Genomic DNA, 12,746 nt, shown 5'->3' on the forward strand with positions numbered 1-12,746 from the left:
TTTTTAGTTAGGTTCTACTTATAAAGGCACTAATGTCATCATAAAGAACCTATTGTCATAATCTCATTTAAATAAAATGAGATGCCAAATATGCCTATGCCGAGTACTATGGCATTGAGGATTAGGGATTTGACATGGGAATTTTCATGGGATGCAAACATTTTTTTCTGGAACACAGCTATACTGAAAACCTAGATCCTAGACAGTCCTGAACCAGAAGCCTAACTCTAATCAGAGTTCTATCCCTAACTCATAGTAAGCCTGATCTTCACTGATTCCCTAAACTACCAATCTTCCTACATTTAATGATCTTTTTGTATTTAGTTTTCAGTTTTAAAGATGAACACAGTAAAATTTATGAATTTATCTCCCCCAGTCACTCCCCCTCCATCCTAACTCTGACCACATCCTGAGGACAATCCTATCATTTTATTAATCCTGACCTAAGATTAGGATGAAATCTACAAATTAGCCAAGTTAACAGTTTCCCAAACCTTCACTTGTCTTTTTTTCTTTAAACACAGCAATGGTGAACACAGAAACTGTATACAGTTGCTAACCCTAAATCTTGCTTAGTCATCATCCTAATCCTAACCGATGGTATCCTGGTCGTAACAAATGCAAAAATTTCAAATTTTGTTCACTTTACTTATTTTTCTTTGATTAACCTTCATTTTAAAGACGGAATACAGAAAAAGCCAACGTATAGAAACTCTACAGTGCTAATCCTAATCCTGACCTTACCACAGGGCCAACCCTATCACTGAAGTAAAACAGAGCAGCTATAACCAAATGAACAGATAAACCCAAATTTACCAATCACCTAATAGTTCATTTTCCATTTTATCTTTTAAAATTGCAGTAAAGAACAACTAAACTCTAAACAATCCCCAACCCTAACCCTAGCCCTACTTCTCTTCTTAAGCCAAAGTAACCCCAACCAATACAAATGTGAAAACCTATAAATTTTTCTTAATCTAATGTTATTTTTATTCTAATCTCTTATTTAGAAAGAACTAAGATCTACACAAACATTATACTAAACCTGACCCAAGAACAGGCCTAAACTTACCAATTAGCCCAAATTTAACAAATGTCAAACCTTCACATCCCTTTTTATCTTAGAACACAGCAATACTGAATACCTAAACCCTACGCAATTCCTACCCCTAACCTTTTCCTTAATCCTAATCCAAACCATAATCCATATTAAACCTGACAGATATTCATGTTCAAACCTGCCAAATTTCTTCAGTGTAGCACTGTAGCACTGTCCTCCCATTGTTCATCGATTTGCTCGAGTGGGCACCAGTGATGTCTCTATTGTGAGACTTCTTGTTACTGTTATTGGCATATCGAATATGTCATGGGTAGCTTGCCAGACTCTGCCATCAGGGCGCGATAGTCTCAGTAGCTTGCTGGCCTCTCTGAGAGGATCAGAGGAATAGAACTGGGGTTGGTCAGGGTTGGCCGCGTGCAAGGCAAACGTCCAACCTGCTGTGCTATTGCTCCAGCCCAATCTTTTATACTTGATTTTTAATTTTAAACATGAACTCAGAAAAATCTTTATCCTAACTCAAACCTTAGGAATCCTTACTCTGACCCTATCCTGTGGCTAATCCTATCATTATATTAATCCTTAATAAACCTTATGTATAAACCTACAAATCAGGCTAAATTTAACAATCATCCAATACTTCATGTCCATTTTTTTAAACACCACAATATTGAACACCTAGACCATACATAATAGTAATTTAACTCTATTCCTAATACTCGGGCCTGGCAAGCTACCGAGAGTATCTCGCCCACACGGCAGAGCCTGCCAAGCTACCCATGACGTATTCGATATGTCAAACACAGTAACAACGAGTCTCATGATGGAGACGTTACTGGGCCTGCTCGAGCAAATCGATGAACAACAGGAGGACTGTGACCTGTGACCTAATACTAATCCTGACTTTAACCAATAGTAATCCTTACCTTTACTGACTAAAAACACTTCCAATTTGCCTCAGTGATCTTTCTATACTTTTATTTCTAAACATAAAAGCTAACGCCTAAAACCTCCAGAAACCTAATGCTGTCCTGATCCCAGGTTAAGCCTATCATTTTACTAATCCTAAAACTAGTGTAGTCCTAAATGTTCCAATTAGCCCAATGTTAATATTTTCCCAATACATCACTTCACATTTTATTTTTAAAAACTGTGATACTGAACACAAATACCCTAAACAATTCTTAACACTAGCTCTAATTGGAATACTAAGTGTAGTCTATACTAATCTGACCTTTTCTAACACCCAAACTACCAATTTTTCTCACTTCAATGATTCTTCTTGATTTAACTTCTACTTTAAAGAATGAACACAGGGAAAGCTAGCACAGTTGTAACTCATACCTTATCCCAAGGCTATTCCTTTCATTAGAATGATGATGACCCAAGCTTAGACTCAAACCTTCCAATTAGCCCATATTTAAAAAGTGTCCAATATTTTACTTCCCATTTTATCTTGGAACACAGCAAAATAGAACACCTGAACCATACACAATTCCTAACACCTGATCTAGCTCTAATATTTATCCTAACCTTAAACTAATGTAATTCTGACCATCACTAATGCCAAAAATCTATAAATTTATAAAATCTATAATTTTTTTGCAATATAATCATTTTGTGTACATTAACTTTTAAGAATGAACACAGGAAACAATAAGACCTAAAACCTAACCGTGACTCTAGTCAGAGGCTAATTCTATCACCACACAAAGTATAACACAAGCATAGGTCTAAATAAGCAATAAATCCAAATTTGAAAATCATGATACCTGAGTTCCATTTTTATCTCAGACCACAAGAATAGTGAAAACCTAAACACTTCACAATCACTCACCCTAACCCTAGTTCCAAACCTATTCCTGACCCCAATCCATAGTAACCAGGTCTTTAATGATGCCGACATGACCACTTTTTCTAAATTTGGGGAAGCTTATATCTCATAAGGGAGATAACTAGATGTTCAAAAACCCAATTTAAAATGTTTACAATATTTAAAGTATTTCCAACATTTAGATTTGAAATGGTTTGAGACATTTTGGTATTTCATGAGGAATACCATATGATTATTATTCTTTTTTGTCCAAAATATGTATGCAAAAATTTCTTTTGAGGAAATGAACAAAAACTTTCGCAAAGAAGAAATCTGAATGGCAAAAAGGCACATGAGAAAATGATCTACATCACTAATCATCAGAGAGATGCAGATCAAAACAACAATGAGATATCATTTCACACCACAAAGACTGGCCCACATCCACAAGAACTAAAGCAACCTGTGCTGGTGAGGATGTGGCGAGAAAGGGACCCTTCTTCACTGCTGGTGGGAATGCTGACTGGTCGAACCCTTTTGGAAAACAGTATGGACAATTCTCAAAAAACTAGAATGTGATTTCCCATTTTACCCAGCAATACCACTCCTGGGAATATATCCCAGAGAGGCAAAAAAGTATAGTCAAAGTTACATCTGCACTTGTTTGTTCATTGCAGCACCTTTACTATAGCCAGAATCTGGAAAAAAACCTGAGTGCCCGAGAACAGATGACTGGTTAAAGAAACTTTGCTACATTACACAATGGAGTACTATGTAGCTGTTAGAAAAGACGAAGTCATGAAATTTCCATACAAGTGGTACTACATGGAAAGTATCATGTTAAGCGAAATGAGTCAGAAAGAGCGGAATAGACACAGAAAGATTGCATTCATCTGGGGAACATAAAGCAACAAAATGGGAGACTATCACCCAGGAGTGGCTGAGATTAGTACCAGGAATTTTGCTCCATGACTTGGAGGCCAGCCACACGAGCTAGGGGAAAAGGAAGCTCAGATAGAGAAGAGAGCACCAAATAAAGGGTGTTGCGAGGATCCTCCCAGGGTGGGAGAAGCATGCTGAAAGTAGACTATAGACCAAACATGATTGCCACTGAATGCCTCTTTTGCAAACCACAGCACCCAAAAGGAGAGAGAGAACAAAAGGGAATGCCCTGCCACAGAGGCAGGGTGGGATGGGGGGGGGGATGGGGGTGGGAGGGATGCTGGGACCCGTGGTGGTGGAGGATGGGTGCCGGTGGAGGGATGGGTACTTGATCATTGTATAACTGAAACCCAAGCACAAAAACCTGTAATGTCCACAACTGTACCTCATGGTGTTTCACTAATAAAAAATAAATAAATAAATAAAAATAAAAAATATATCAACAGAAAAAGCAAACAAGAGTCTATTCAGTTTGTACTATGGAATTCATGTATAGCTTATTTCTAAAATAAAAAAAATATTTTTCATAAAAAAATTGCTTTTGAAGCCAGCTCTGTCACAAAATTACTATAACTAGATATATTTCTAGTTTTGAGGATTAAATTTTAATTAATAGGTTAAAATTTTTTACAATATAGTCATTTTTGTAGATTGTTTTGTAGATTAAATTTTAATTAATAGATATATATTTAATATTCTTCACATTTATATGCATGATTCCAAAGTTATCAACTATTTTGTAGTCCAGATGGTATTTTCATACTTGATATCTATATTGATTGAAAGCTTTCTAAATCAAGATTTACATTAATGTATATTGGGATATTTATATATTATAAAAACATATCTATTAAGAGTTATGTTATGTGTTTAATAAACTGTACACATACGTGCAAGACTTTAAAATCCAAATCAAATACAAAGTATTTTTCCTCACAATTGGCACATTTATAACATATCGACTCTTATGATGCTGCTTTGCTTTCCATTTTCAAAGCAGGATTTCTTTCTACTTTTTATAAGATGCAAACTGGTGCTAAGCCATTGTAATATATCTGAGCATGCATTACCAAGTCTTACTCAGGTGATAAGTAAAAATCAACATCAAGAATGCTCAATCTGATCAACACCAGGAGGATTACTCCATAGCTTAGAGGCCAGCCGGGTATTCTAGGGAAAAGGGCAGTTCAGATAGAGAAGGGAGCACCAAATAAAGGGTGTCTGGAGGATCCTCCCAGGAGGGGAGATGCATGTTGAAAGTAGACTATGGACTGAACATGTTTGCCACTCAATGCGTCTTTGGAGGACTGGAGCGATAGCACAGCAGTAGGGCGTTTGCCTTGCACGCAGCCAACATGGCCAACCACTTTTGCAGACCACAACACCCAAAGGGAGAGAGAGAGAACAAAAGGGAAGGCCCTGCCACAGAGGCAGGGTGGGATGGGGGGATGGGGGTGGGAGGGATATTATCCATGGTGGTGGAAAATGGGCACTGGTGGAGGGATGGGTATTGGATCATTGTATAACCGAAACCCAAGCACAAAAATTTCTAAATCTACATCTGTACCTCATGGTGTTTAACTAATAAAAAAAAAGAATGCTCAATCTTCTCTATACCTTTCTAACTCCATCTGGTTCCCTGGTGAGGATGTACTAAGAACTCCCAGGGAAATGTGTACCACTGTAGCACTGTCCTCCCATTGTTCATCCATTTGCTCGAGCGGGCACCAGTAATATCACCATTGTGAGACTTGTTGTTACTGTTTTTGGCATATTCAATATGCCATGGGGTGCTTGCCAGGCTCTGTTATGAGAGTGGGATACTCTTGATAGCTTGCCAGCCTCTCCAAGAGAGACAGAGGAATCGAACCCAGTGGAAGAATCGAACCTGGGCTGACCTCGTGCAAGGCAAACACCCTAGTCACTGTGCTATCGTTCCAGTCCCAGGCAAATTTGTATTACTCTTAAACCCTGAGTGTTGACTACACTTCCTGGCTAGAATGATTTATTTTGTGTGTTAGCAATGACAGGAGAGTTAGCTAGAGCCTAACTTCAGCTGAAGAGGGTATAGTATGAATTTAAGCCTCAGATAACTTCATCCCACAACAGCTAAGGTCTTTGTGTCTAAAGTTGGACCCTGATGGTTTTTAAATTGATGGGGAAAAAGACTTTTCAACAACTATGAAAACAAAGCCTGTTCCAGGTGACTTGGTTGAAATGGGAAGCGTTGGAGGGAGCTCTAGAAAACAGTGCTCAAACTTCTCTGCTGGACCCACCTCAGTGACCTGGAGAAAGGCCAGATGGAGGTCAAAACTGGTATATCTGCTCTGAGCACCAATGCGTTGGCAGAGTTGCTCATGTACAGCCAACCAAAAAGGCAGCCGGCAAGCTTTTCTGCGTGGTGTGGGAACTGGTCCCTACTACCTGAGTACGATGGACTCGAACTAGAGCAAGGAAGTCAACGGCCTTCCCTCAAAAAAAGAATTTCAGAAGGAGGTGAAATAGTGAATCAAAACCTTTTTTGCTGAAGAAAACGTACATGTGAAGGGAGAGAAAGGAAAGTAGCTGTCCAAAAAACAACACAGACCTCCCAAAGAGAAGGAAGCAGAGACTGACTTTGGGAAAAGGCAATATATAATTTCCCAAATTATCCTGGCCTGGAGCTCTCTGCATACACAGAAATTAATATGAGGCCTAAGAGATAATACAATGGGTAGGACACTTGCCTTGCACATCACCAACCCGTGTTCGGTCATGCCAGCATCCCAAAGATTCTCCCAGGAGTGATTGATTCCTCAATACAGAGCCAAAAGTAGCTCCTGAGCACTGCCAGGTGTGGCCCAAAAATAAGTCAAAGAGAACTGAATCTAGGTGTTGTCAAAGGGAAGGTTTTGTATTCTTGATGGCCTTTGTAGTCTCAGGTTCACCTTTTCCGTTTCCTTTAGCTTCTTCTTTTCTGATCTTTGGGATACCTCAGGGATGAGGCAATTTCTGCAGGTGAGGGGCACCTGAGTCAAGGGCACGTGCTTTTCACTGTTCCTATTCAGGCTCCTCTCACGCTCAGAGGGAGGGGGTCTCATAGCACAGCATTTTCACCACAATCATTAAAAAAAAAATTTTGTGGCAAAAAGATCCTTAGGTTATAGGATAACGATTAGTGAAACTCTGTAAAATTCTAATTTATTGGAGAAACCACCTAATTCAGAGTAAGCTACTTCATATTATTTAATCATTAGAAATTTATTGCTAAGATTGCAAACCACAGTGCCCCAAAGGAGAGAGAGAGGGAGAGAGAGAGAGAGAGAGAGAGAGAGAGAGAGAAAGAAGTAAAGTGCTTGCCAAAGAGGTAGGCAGGGGATGGGGGTAGCGGGTGATGGAAGGGAAATTGAAGACTGGTTCTGGGAAATGTTCACTGCTGGAGGAAAGCATGTTAAAACACTGTATGACTGAAATCCAATCATAAACAACTTTGTAAATAAAAAATAGCAAAAAGGAAATAGTAATAGTACTAATATATCTATATACTTAGATTTGATGTATATCATGATAAACATATTTCTATTTTAATGCAGTTGTACATAAAATGAGTAATACATATTACATATCGCTTTATATGCTATGCTATATATTATCTTGTATTTGGATTATATCCAAATGCATTGGTAATATTCTTTTGAGAATTCTCCACTTGTGCTGCAAGGAACATGCAGTCAACAATTGCATGTAGAGAAATGGGGGACCCTGGTTCTGATATTGGGAAAAGGACTGTCAGGAACATAAGCTAGCCCAAAGGCAGTTGAGGCAGAGGAGCACAGAAAACCATCAAGATGCAGAGTATCAAGAGGGTCATCAGCTCTATGGTCTCCCTCCAGGCTACCCGCTTAGCAAAAGACATTGGAGGGTGAGAACAATTTCTGCAAGTCCAGACAGACAGATAGACAGACAGATAGTATTTGAAAAATTATCTCAATACAATTAAGATTTATTCTTTGCAGGCCTGACAGACAGTATAGGAAGTACAGTATTTGCCTGACATGCAACAGCTGAGACAGCAACCCTGGTTCAACTTTCATGTGGTTCCTTGAGCACCACAGATGGTCCTCTGAGGACATCCTCAGGTCATTCTTGATTCAAGCCAAGAATAGCTCCTGAAATCTGTTGGGTATACCCCCCAAACTGTAGACCATTTCCCCAAATAAATTCAAACAATTGTAAAAAGTTTTATTCTCTGATTGCCCCAGAGCAGTGGTTCACATGTGTGGTTTGATGCATCATAGGTTTTGTAAAACTATTTAAAAGGTCTACATTATCAAACTATTTTCACTATAGCACTAAGATGCTATCAGTCATTTTAGTGATAATCTTTCTGTGAGTTAAGTATTGTTTTCTACATTGTTAGAAATGTTAGGCTACATTGTTTTCTACTGCATTTGTATTCTTGTGTAACAAATATTTCTTAAATTTAATTTTTGATGCATTGTGTGTGTATTGTTGGCTACAACTAGTGTGCTGCTATTATTATTTTAGAGCAGAAAATCTGGACCAGAAACAATGAATAATTGTAGTATTTGTTGATTTTCCATGGTACAAATTCTCCAATAATGGTCAGTTTCAAGCTACTAACATAGTCACAAAAAAAAAAAAACAACAACAGAGCATGAAATAATCACATAGAGTAAATTCTCTAAACCAGTATGATCTGGTTTCAGTTCATCACTAAATATTAATAATAAACCAAAGCTAATTAAGGTCAAACAATTTGAAAAGTGTATGAAGTGTAGAGATGTCCTATGATTAAAACAAACAAAAATTTAGAGAAGTACTAACGTATTCAGTTAGCTCTAATGTTTTGTTGGTAGAGTTGGTCTAGGAAGTTGTTTTTCAGGTACCCAGTCAACTATTTTGTTGATTTTGTTTTCTTCTTCAGATGGTGATCTTTCACCAAAATCAACATGCTTTAATTTAGTCTCCCTTATAAGGGAAATTTCTTCTAATGTAATCTCAAGGCACTTGTTACCTATCTTAAATACAACAGATAGTACTGCATTTATGTAGGAAAGCATCTATCTCCTTCTCCAAATAGTCATCTGGGAATTCATTGTTTCCTTTGTATTTGCTTTTGCTTTATCTGCTAAATGAACGAATGAATATATGAATACTAATTGTGAATGAATATTTTATGACTTTTGGATAATTTGCATTTTAAAAGAGAAACAAAAATGAAGATAATCCATTCTGCATGGCAAGTAATGAAACTATTATTAACAGAAAGCTTATATTTTATGAAGTTGAACTGGCTGCAGGGCATCAGTATATTTGTACGAAGCATTATATGACTTACAAATTGAGAAAAATTAAAATATGAGTTTTGTTTCCATATACTTTTTCATTATTAATAGAATAAACAATATAGTTCCTGGCACTTTCAAAAAATGAAGAATAAAAAAGAAATGAGAGAAAAATTTTAGAATACACTTATGGCATAGATGGTGCTAATATTTCATGGGTGGGTGCAAAACTCCAAATTTATTATATTTTATAAATGTGCCTAATTAAATATGTACAACCACTTGAGTGCTAATTATAACTCAAAGATGTGTTAAAATGAAAAATAAATAATATCAGAAAAACACAAATACACACATTATTTTCATAGTTCCACTAGAGAAATTCATATTATAACACTAACTATGTGTATATATAACTAACTTTTATCAATTAAGTAGGCTATCCATTAATTTCTTCCACTACATCTACTGCCCAACTGTCGCCACGCTCCAGGCCACTTTCCAGACAGCGTGGCCTCAAAGTGGTCATGCGACAAATGATATAACATTTAACACCCATCTTCCAAGATTACTGCACCATATTTTATGGGGTTCAAATATGGTTTGAACCATGAGAACACCTGCAGGGCAATAAGAGGCCACCCTAAAAGCATCTAACCCTCTCAGAGAGCCTGGCAAGCTACTGAGAGTATCCTGCCCACACGGCAGAGCCTGGAAAGCTATGTGTGGTGTATTTGATATGCCAAAACCAGTAAATACAATGAATCTTATTCCCTTGACCCTCAAAGAGCCACCAATACAGCAGCATTAAGAAAGATGAGGAAGGAGAGGCTGATAAAATCTCAAGGCTGAATGAGACTGCCAAAATGAAGGACAAAAACTACTGTCTGTACTTTCAATGCTCGTACGCTGGCATCAGATGCATCCACCGAGGAACTGATGGTGCAAGCGTGAAAGATCAAGTAAGACATCATTGGTTTGACTTAGACAAGAAGGTATCAATCACAGCACACTGTTTTCGACACTGGAGAAAAACTGTTCTCGGAACATGCGACAAAAGAGGTGTCGGTGGTGTCAGTGTCTACACGAACTTGGCCAAAACATTGATTCATTCGAATGCCTAACAATCCGAAACGAATGATTACCCTTGAATAGATGTGGCTCACTGCCGACAGTTTCTATCTTCATTGTCTATGCACCAACATCCAATTATGATGAAGGATAAATTGAGAAGTTCTACATGGAGCTGGAGAAGTTCTATAAAGAAGACCACACCTTCTACAAGATCATTGTTGGTGATTTTAATGCCAAGATAGGACCAAGAAGATCAGTCAAGGAACTCCACATTGGGACCCATGGCCTAGAATGGAATGAACAGGGTGAGGTCTGAGTTCATCATGTTGACCAAGACCATCCATGGTAACTTACAGTTCCAGAAGGCTGAATCTAAAAGTTGGACATGGGAGTCTCCCAGTGGATGGTTCCATAATGAAACTGACCACATCATATTCAATCGACGGTCTTGCCTGACCAATGTCGCTGTTGTCCCAAAATTCCAAAAGGGATCAGACCACCATCTCCTTCGTGCAAAATTCTACTTCATGAAGCGCACAGAATGGGCTCCAAAGTTTAAGAAGAGAACACCCAGAATGACCACCAACTGGGAGCTCTTTAGCACTATTGCAGCAACATGGGAAGATGTCGTCGTCGATAACATTGTTGAAGAATACGATCGGCTGGTTCGTATTCTCCATGATTGTGCAAGGAATGCTGAGAGAGAGATAGCCACAAAAAGACACCTGTCTTCGAAAACGCTCGAGCTCATTCACCAACGTGGCTTGGCACAAGCCTTAGGCAACCATAACTGAGCGTCCAAGCTCGCAAAGCAGTGCAGAGAAGCCATCAAGGGAGACTTCAAAGAGAGAAAAGCAGCAGTTCTGGCAGATGTGGCAGAAGCCAGGAAAGGCATTCACAATTGTTGGAGTACAAAGAGCTTAGGTTTGTTGGGTTGCACCCATCACAGTGCTCCTGAGTCACTACCATTACTATGTTTGACTGTAGCTACTTCTTTGTGCTCTCTTCCCCAACCAATTTGTAAGATCTCATCCTTCTAGGACACTGAACTTGTACTGTAAGTTAATATTGCCTTTCTCCTCTCCTTGTGTCTTTTGTATAGTTTAATGCAAAGTCCTTTTTGTATGGATACAGGAAGAAAATTAATATTATGCTTTATAACTTAGGATTTAATTGGCTTAGAATATTATTCACTCCTTGACATCTGCTTTCTCAACTTTAAGTTGCCTCACTTGCCCTTACTTCCTAGCACCCCAAGGGCAGGGTCCCGATGTGGGACTGGATGGAACCAGGGCAAGCTGGTAAATTATGTGCTACCTTGGCATCACGATAGGCCAGGCCAAGGTGCCACAATTCTTAACTATAGGTTAAGAGTTTGATCATAGGCAAATGCTGTTATGATCCAAAAGTAACGACGAGACTAGGACTTTGCTAAGAATAGGGAAGATATCTGGCCTGAGCACTGCAGTCTGAGATTGAGATGGTCCTAGGAGAGCAATTCTATAAGCTTCAAGTATTTCTTACTGTGTCCATACAAAATGATTTATATTATGTATGCCAGACACAGTAACAACAAAAGTCTCCAAATGGAGACGTTACTGGGCCTGCTCGAGCAAATCGACGATCAACAGGAGGGCCTTTACCTTTTACCTATGCTTATATGTTGGTTGGACAAGGAGAGGAAAAACACACCCAGGGAGTTCTTTTCTAGGGTGAGTTGATATGCTAAATGAGAATCTGTCCTAGAAGCAGCTTTCCAGTATGTCCTGACTAGTTTGAATGAGGCTGAATATTTCTCCCTTTCAACCGCCTTCAGTCAATAATTTCAGTATACTGTAAGAAGCAGCTTCCCTTTTCTCACAGAAACCTAGCTAGTCTTAGATATGCAGATCTCAGGTGCTAGCCAGGCCTGATCTTTGGGATATAGATTCCTGGTTCTAGGCTGGCTAGTCTTTGGGATGCAAAGCTCAGGTACTTGTCTTTGGAATGTAGATTCCAAGCTCTAGTAGACAGGTCTTTGAGATGCAAATCCAAGTGCTTGTATTTTGTGAAAGGTTTCAGTCCTGGTTTTGTATCTTCTTTTAGGAAGCCCAGATTACTGGCCTGCAGATGTAAAGAAACAATGTATGCTTTGCTGCCTCAATGTTCTTTCTGTAACTCCTTCTGATGACATCACTGTATTGCGCCTTTTAAAGGTACCATGATCTATATAAGGAGATTTTCGGTACTCTCTGAGGGAACACGTGTCTGAGAGAACCAGGATAATATGCTGAGAGGATCGAAGAGACAGGTCTGGGAGAATGGGGACAGAAGCTGAGAGAACAAGGGAGCACGTGCTTGAGAGATCCTGGGGCCTCCATGACATACATCTCTTCTATGCAATAAATTGCTACTAAGACCAACCAGCCTGGCCCTCGATTCCTTCCTTCGCATGACCATAGCCATTGACCTCCCTGGAGTGGGGAAACAGCCTGAGACTACCGAACGCGGGTGGTGAGAGAAATAGGCCACTGCCGTCCCTTTGCCCATCCTTTTTTGTGTGTTTACACAGACAATGCCCACCTATCCCTCA

The sequence above is a fragment of the Sorex fumeus genome, unplaced genomic scaffold (genome assembly GCF_029834395.1).
Source record: "Sorex fumeus unplaced genomic scaffold, SorFum_2.1 ptg000002l, whole genome shotgun sequence".
NCBI lineage: Eukaryota > Metazoa > Chordata > Mammalia > Eulipotyphla > Soricidae > Sorex > Sorex fumeus.